This window comes from Phacochoerus africanus, chromosome 5, assembly GCF_016906955.1.
Source record: "Phacochoerus africanus isolate WHEZ1 chromosome 5, ROS_Pafr_v1, whole genome shotgun sequence".
In the NCBI taxonomy this organism is placed as follows: Eukaryota; Metazoa; Chordata; class Mammalia; order Artiodactyla; family Suidae; genus Phacochoerus; species Phacochoerus africanus.
Window position 1 is genome coordinate 39,029,067 of NC_062548.1, and position 8,948 is coordinate 39,038,014.

The window sequence follows — 8,948 nt, forward strand, 5'->3', positions numbered from 1 at the left end:
TTCACATCATCACAGGCTTCCTCATCAGGGTCAAGTTCAAACTCTCCCTCTGGATCCTGTTAACCTTTCCTCCCTGAGGCGAAGCCCCTATCTGTTCTCCTCTCCTTTCTTAGTTGTATAATATATTTGCTGGGCACAGGCCTCTCTCACATTAAAAACTATTTCCCAGCCTCCCTTGCAATAATTAAATCATGAGGTTAAACTAATGGGATAAAGCCAATGGGATGTAAGGGGAAGTATCATGGAGCAGTTTCTAGGACCTAGAACCCTTCCTCAAGCGGGAAGCCGAGGAGTCCTTGGTCCCTAATACTTTGTCCTTCCATCATTCACAGGGTCCAAAGCAGATCTGCCATGAGAGCCCTACACTAAGTTATGGCAGAGTAGGAACCCTGCTTGGGGGTCACCTCCTCCAGGAAGCCTTCCCCGATTTTCCCCTCCTTCAGCTCACATGCTGAGTCTCTGGATCCTCTCGGTACTCTCTACCCTCCCCATCAGAGCACCTGTGACTCTGCTTGTTGTGACCTGTTTACCTGTCTCCCCCACCAGGTTGTGAGCACCCCAGGGGCAGAAGCAGCTACTGGTTCCCATTGGCAAACCATGCTGGATTTCTCTGTATCTGCAAGGGAAAAGAGAATAAAACTCGCAAAGCAGTTAGCATCCTCCTTGGCATGTTGTGAGCACTCAAGAAATGGCAACAGGACTTATAAACCAATACAGGTGACCCTTGAACATGAGTTTGAACTGTGCATCATGAGTCAATTCATAGGTTTTTTTCTTTTTTTCCCCCACTATGTAGGCACTACAGTACTACACAATCCATGACTGGCCGAATCTGTAGACTGTAAGGTTATTTTTAGATTTTTGATTGTGCAGGGGGTCAGTGACCCCAACCCCTGTGTTGTTCAGTGGTCCACTGTTATACCAGTCCATTCAGGTGGTAAATATCCCGGATGTGTTGGGGTGGGGGGAATAGCTCAACAGGCCCAGCTGAATCCACTGTTCACTCTCTGGCCAGGCCCGGCAAATGTGAGTGATGGCAAGGTTTTTTTTGTTTGTTTACTTTTTTAGGGCCACGCCTGCAGCACATGGAGGTTCCCAGGCTAGGGGTCCAATTGGAGCTACAGCTACTGGTCTATGCCACAGCCACAGCAACGGGGGATCCCATCTGCCTCTGTAACCTACATCACAGTTGACGGCAATGCCAGATCCTTAACCCACTAAGGGAGGCCAGAGATTGAACCTGCATCTCATGGATCCTAGTGGGTTTTTTTTTTTTTAACCGCTGAGCCATGATGGGAACTCCAATGGAATGGTTTTAAGGTCCTATGGATGCTGTAACTAATGACCACAAATTTGGTGGCTTAAAACAAAGAGAATTTATTTCCTCACAGTCCTGGAGGCCAGAAGTCCAAGATCAAGGTGCCAGGTGGCCGGGTTCTGGCGAGGGATCTCCCCTTGGGTTGCCGATGGCCACCTTCTCACTCTCCTCACATGTCTCTTCTCTGAGTGCCTGAAGAGGAAGAGAGGGAGCAAGCTCTCTGGTGTCTCTTTTTATGTTTTTGGTCTTTTTAGGACTGCACCTGCAGCATATGGAGGTTCCCAGGCTAGGGGTCGAATCAGAGCTGTAGCTCCTGGCCTACGCCACAGCCACAACAGTGTCAGATCCAAGCCGTGTCTGCGACCTACAACACAGCTCACGCAACTCCAGATCATTAACCCCCTGAGCGAGGCCAGGGATCAAACCTGCGTCCTCATGGATGCTAATCAGGTTCGTTTCTGCTGAGCCACAACGGGAACTTCCTCTGGAGTTTCTTCTTAGAGGGCCACTAACCCCATCAGATCAGGACCCTATTCTTATGACCTCATTTAACCTTATTTACTTCGTTAGACACCCCATCCCCAAATATAGCCACAGTAGGGGTTAGGGCTTCCATATATGAATTCGGGGAGGCACGTTCGGCCTGTAATACCTTTCTTGCCTCTCTCCTAGCTTTTGGTGATTCCTGGTGACCCCTGGCTTGTAGATGTGTCATTGCCGTGACACGTGCGGCTCCATCTTCACCTGGCCATCTTCCCTCTGGGTCTCTGTCCAAATTTCTTCTTCTAAGGACATCTGTTTACCCTGCAAAGACCCTATTTTACGATTAAGTTCATATGCACAGGTTTAGGGTTAGGACTTGAACCTATCTTTTTTTTTTGGGAGTGGGGGACACAAGCTGACTCCCAGTGGACAATGTCTTGCCAGGGATGCTCCAGACCCAGTTTTTCAGCCTCTGGCTGTGTGAGTCACCTATGCTACTGGGGTCCTCCTAACTGAGGCTCCAGGACATCATGGAGCAGAGACAAGCCAGGCCTGCTGTGCTTTGCCTGAATTCCTGACCCACAGACTCCATAAACATAACAAGAGTTATTATGGGAGTTCCCATTGTGGCTCAGCAGGTTAAGAACCCGACTAGTATCCATGAGGATGTGGGTTTGATCCCTGGGCTCGCTCAGTAGGTTAAGGAGTCAGCACTGCTGTGAGCTTGGATCCAGCATTGCTGTGGCATAGGCCTGCAGCTGCAGCTCCAGTTCAGTCCCTAGCCTGGGAAAGTTCACATGCCACAGGTTCGGCCCTAAAAAGACCAAAAAAAAAAAAAAAGTGTTACTATGGTCTGTGCTACTAAATTTTAGGGTAGTTTGCAACACAGCCACAGATGATCAGATAAAAGAAAAGTCATCCGTCTCTCTTTTTTTTTTTTTTAATGCACCTGTGGCATATGGGAGTTCCCAGGCGAGGGTTCAAATAGGAGCTGCAGCTGCCAGCTTATGCCACAGCCACACAGGATCCAAGAGCCGCATCTGCAACCTACACCACAGCTCACAGCAATGCCAAGTCCCCCTAGTCCCCTGAGCAAAGCCAGATATTGAACCTGTGTCCTCATGGATACTAGTCAGCTTTGTTACAGCTGAGCCATGATGGGAACTCTGAAAAGCCACCCCGCCTTGCAGAGCTTTGCTGGTTAGGAGGTGAGGGCCCCCCTGCATTTCTGAGTCTCAGTTACATACAGAAGCATCCCTGAGGCTCAGACAGGTGAGGGGCTTTGCTCAAAAGGACCCATCTACTGAGTGGCAGAGCTGGGATTCGGACTCAGGTCTCAGAAACATCTCAGCGCGTCTGGTGAATGGAGCCTTAGAGTGAAAAGCTTTCTAGTATCCCAGGCATGTCTTTTCCTTTGAGACTCTCCCCCAGGCTTGGCAATACAAGGGTTACTGCGCCAACTCCACAGGCCGGGGTGTACACCCCCGCCCCGCCTGGGCTAATGACGCATCATGTATGCAACAGAGGAAGGTGGACAGAGGGCCAGATGTGTGATAAGAAACCAGTGTGTAGGAAATTGACATCAGGTGATTATTATTAGCCTGGGTATTCGGAGCAGCTGCATTTCCAAAGGTCATGTGTTTACCAAACGCTTGAGGCGTTTTTTCCCCAATCAGCCCTAGAAGTTCTTGTCCTCCTGGAGAGAGCTCTTCCCCTGGGTCTGCTGAAAGCAAGTGATGATAATTCTGCCTCCTCAAAGCCCAGCTAGGCCACTGGGTAATCATTTTCACTCACTTGATGTGTGATTGTGGAGAGCTCTCCCCAGGCTAGCTAGTCAGGCAAGTTACTTCACTTCTTTGAGATGATTTTTTTTGTTTTTTTTTTGGCCTTTTTGGGGACGCACCCCAGGCTAGGGGTCAAATTTGAGCTGTAGCTATATGCCTTGCCACAGCAACGCTAGATCCGAGCCACGTCTGCAACCTACACCACAGCTCATGGCAACGCTGGATTCCCCAACCCCCTGAGTGAGGCTGGGGATCGAACCTGTGTCCTCCTGGACACTGGTCAGATTTGTTTTCTGCTGAGCCACGATGGAATGAATGACAGAGAACGCGGCGTCAGGCATGACTTTCCTATACTCCTTGAGGTGATCTGAGAGTATCTCTTGCATTTTTTAAAAATTAAAAAAATTTTTTATTATAATTGATTTATAATGTTCTGTCAATTCCTGCTGTATAGCAAAGTGACCCAGTTTTGTATATATATACACACACTTTTTCTCAGTTATCTTCCATCATGTTCCATCACAAGTGATTAAATACAGTTCCCTGTGCTATGCAGCAGGATCTCATTGCTTATCCACGCCAAATGCTATAGCTTGCATCTACCAAGCACAAACTCCCAGTCCATCCTACTCTTTTCCATTATATCATTATCCCCACCTTTTTTTTTTTGCCTTTTCTAGGGCCGCTCCTGCGGCATATGGAGGTTCCCAGGCTAGGGGTCTAATTGGAGCTGTAGCTGCCAGCCTACACCAGAGCCACAGCAATTTGGGATCCGAGCTGCGTCTGCAACCTACACCACAGCTCACGGCAACGCCGGATCGTTAACCCACTGAGCAAGGCCAGGGATCAAACCCACAACCTCATGGTTCCTAGTCGGATTCGTTAACCACTGTGCCATGACGGGAACTCCCCACCTTTTTTAAAAATGGTTACACCTGTTGCATATGGAAGTTCCTGGGTTAGGGGGTGAATCAGAGCTGCAGCTACTGGCCAATGCCACAGTCTCAGCAACACCAAGATTCGTGCTGTATCTGATCTGTGCTGCAGCTTGTGGCAACGCAGGATCCTTAATCCACTGATCGAATCCAGGTACTGAACGTGCATCCTCACCTACACTGTCTTGGGTTCTTAACTGGCTAAGCCACAGTGGGAATGCCTCTTGTAGTTTAAAGAACTCACCGATTTCACTAATTTTACCAAGTCGTGTTGAAACTGACAGCACTAATGGCCTGAACCTACCTAAAGCCCAGATTGGGACTTGAACCCATGTGCCGGGACTCGAACCCAACCTAAAGCCAGATTGGAACTTAAACCCACGGTTTGAAATTCGAGTTACTCACCCAGTGTCTGGACTCACTGAGGTTCAGGTTCTTCCCGCCTCCGTGCAGAAGGAATTCAGGGAGAGACAAAGTAAACAGCAAGAAACAGATTTATTAGGATAGGATGCTTGTGAGGGATGCGAGCGGGCAGGCACGGAAGCTCTGCCCGCAGATCCGGTGGGCTACAGTTTTATCCTCCAAGGGGAGTGGGGGTTGGAAAAGCCCACCTCTTCTTTCTGGGAGTAGCAGCTCCTTAGTATCAGGTAAGGTGTGAATTCAAATCAGCTGAGGGGTGGTCTTGGCCTTGGTCTGAATCTGAATGCAGACCTCACCCCCCTACCCAATTACCTGAGGCAATTCTCGCACCTCCACTACTTAAGCAGGCCTGCCTGGTTCTGATGGCTTTCTTTATGGTGGTCTCCCACCATCCCCCGGGTTTTCTTTTTTATCTATTATTCCCTATATTATTCCCTTCACAAACCACCTGTGCCTACTCTATCCCTATCAATATTGTTAGATTTTAAAAAAGCAAGTTATAAGAGTTCCCACCATGGCTCAGTGATAATGAACTCAACTAGATCTGTAAGGATGCAGGTTTGATCTCTGGCCTCGTTCAGTGGGTTAAGGATCTGGCATTGCGGTAAGCTGTGGTGTATGTCGAGGACACAGCTGGTCTGTGGCTGTGGTGTAGGCCAGTGGCTACAGCTCTGATTCAACCTAGCCTGGGAACCACCATATGCCGAGGGTATGGCCCTAAAAAGACAACAACAACAACAAAGTTTAAAAATAAAAGTGCAGCAGTTCCTGTCATGGCGCAGCAGAAATGAATCCGACAAGGAAGGATGAGGTTGGGGGTTGGATCCCTGGCCTCCCTCAGTGGGTTAAGGATCCGCCGTTGCCATGAGCTGTGGTGTAGGTCACAGACACGGCTCGGATCTGGCGTTGCTGCAGCAACAGCTCCGATTAGACCCCTAGCCTGGGAACCTCCATATGCTGCAGGTGAGGCCTTAAAAGGATAAAAGACAAAAAAAAAATGCAAAGGGGTTTACACTGGTCAAATGTGAGACAAGGCGAGGCTTTAAATAAACATTGGCACATAACATGTTGAATAAAAGCAATCTATGTAAACAGGTACTCACACAAATGTGCCTTGGTCTGTTCAGACTGCAGTGACAGCATACCATAGAGCGGGAGGCTTCTAAACAACAGAAGTTTATTTCTCACAGTTCTGGAAGCTGGACCTCCAAGATCAGGGTGCCAGGACAGTCAGGTTGTGGTGAAGGCCCTCTTGGGATGATGACAACATTCAGACCATAGCAGAATGCTTGTACATGAGTGTTCAGAAGTCACTACTCCGAACAGCAAAAAGAAACAACCTAGGAGTTCCCTGGTGGCTCAGCAGGTTAGGGACCTGGTATTGTCATTGTTGTGAGAATGTCTTATACCTGGCTTGGGAACTTCTGCATGCCAAGGGCATGGCGAGAGAGAGAGACAGAGAGAGAGAGAGACAGAGAGAGAGAGAGACAGAGAGAGAGAGAGAGAGAGACACAGAGAGAGAGAGAGAGAGAGAAAGACAGAGAGAGAGAGAGAGAGAGAGAGAGACAGAGACAGAGACAGACACAGAGACAGAGAAGCCAGGAGAGAGGCAGTGAACAGACTGTACCTCAGAGTCTCTTGCAAGAACCAATGCTGCCGAAACCCTGATTTCAGACCTCTGCTGTCCAGACTCACGAGAGAATAAACTGCTGTCCTTGAAGCCGCGTAGTTTGTGGCACCCAGTTAGGAAGCTAATGAAGGTGTCAGCTGGTTTGTGCCTCGAGGCTTTGGTGTCCCCTCAGCCCTGAAGGCCGTTGCCCAGCCTGGTTTCTCCATCCAGGACCCGCTCCTCCTGCAGTTCACAGCTGCAATGCTCCCTGCTCCGACAGTTCAGCCCTCCTCTCCCCATCCTGTCATGTGTCACCCCCTATCATCCACGCAAGGATCTCCATCACACACCTGTTTCATTTTCCTCCTAAGCCGGTGGCTTTCTGGAATGACCTCTTATCTAAAGATGCTTATCATCTATCTTTTGAGCTAGAATGAAAAACTCCTGACGGTGGGGCCTCACCTGCCTGGTTCATTGTTATCCTGAGCACCAGAATGAACAAGAGGCTGGATAGCTTTGGGACACCTCTGGAGGCGCTATTGCCCTGGATGTTGGTGGCGGGGAGGGAGGAAGGGACTTCAGAGAAGCTGGTCCTTGACACCCAACCCACTCCCTGTGGGGAGAGGAGGTTTTGGTGATCCACTTAGACCTGGATCAAAATGTTCTCTTTTGAGCTGAGCTTAAGAAGTCACCCTGTTCTTTCTGTGGCTTCAGGAGAATAACGAATATTTCCAAGTGTCACAAGCCTGCTGTGTTTTTCTTCTTCCCAGATCACCCAGGATGCTGGTGGGAAGGCTCTGAATGGCATCTTTCCCCAGCCAGGCTCCGTCCCTCTTTTGATGACGGCAGGCTCCTAGCAAGGTGTCCCATTGCTGCATCTAAGCAATTTTTGCAGGATAGCCGTGGAAGGGCCAGGACCCACGCACCAGGGTATATCCTCAGAATAGTGAGAGCAGTATGATGGGGTGATGGCAGGGGGTGGGGTGGGGGGACGCACCATCTCCCCAGGGAAGGATTAGCTATGTTTCAACAGTCTCTGCCCAACAACCTCTTTGATATCTATTTCATTTATTATTTAAAAAATTTGGGGAGTTCCCGTCGTGGCGCAGTGGTTGGCGAATCCGACTAGGAACCATGAGGTTGCGGGTTCGGTCCCTGCCCTTGCTCAGTGGGTTAACGATCCGGCGTTGCCGTGAGCTGTGGTGTAGGTTGCAGACGCGGCTCGGATCCCGTGTTGCTGTGGCTCTGGCGTAGGCCGGTGGCTACAGCTCCGATTCAACCCCTAGCCTGGGAACCTCCATGTGCCGCAGGAGCGGCCCAAGAAATGGCAACAACAACAACAACAAAAAGACAAAAGACAAAAAAAAAAAAAAACAAAAACTTGGGGGGGTCTTTTTAGGGCCACACCTGCAGCATATGGAAATTCCCAGGCTAGGGGTCAAATTGGAGCTGCAGCTGCCAGCCTACACCACAGCCACAGCCATGAGGGATCCAAGCCATGTCTGCAACCTACACCACAGCTCATGGCAACGCCAGATCCTTAACCCACTCATCGAGGCCAGGGATCAAACCCATGTCCTCATGGATACTGGACAGGATTGTAACCACTGAGCCATGACGGAAACTCCTATTTATTTATTTACTTATTTACTTTGGCCGCATCCACAGCATATAGAAGTTCTCAGGCTAGGGGTCGAATGGGAGCTGCAGCTGCTGGCCTATGCCACAGCCACAGCAACGTGGGATCTGGGCCACATCTGCGACCTACACAACAGCTCAGGCCCATGCTGGATCCTTAACCCACGGAGCGCCGAGGCTAGGGATCGAACCCGCCTCCTCATGGATACTAGTCAGGTTCTTAACCCACTAAGCCACAACAGGAACTCTTCATTTTATTTAACACACATGTTTCCTTCTAGCTCGGGCAGGGATTGATCTTGGCTAGCTGAGTAAGGGGCAGTGACTCGTTAGTAAATGCAGACAAATGGAGGCTGTGCCTGGCATCTCACATGTTTTATTACTTTTAGTCCCCAGAACAACCCTGTGAATGAAGAACTGTTCTCCTTTTATAGATGAGGTCAGAGAGGCCATTGGCCCAACATCTTTCCTTCCCTTTTCTTTCTCCCCTTCATTTCTTAAAACATTAAAAAAAATAGTCAGCATTATTTTTTTTCAGAGCAGTTTTAGGTTCATAGTAAAACTGAATGGAAAGTACAAAGATTTATATCAAATATATCCCCTGCAACCCCCCACTGCCACCAATCCATAGCCCCAGGAACCTCTCCAGCTGAGCTTACGGTTTCTCAGAGTGTCTTGAAGTTCGCTGTGCAGGTGTGTAATCATGGCCTTGACATTCAGGAAAATGGTGACTTGAGGGATGAGCATGGCCCCTCTCATAG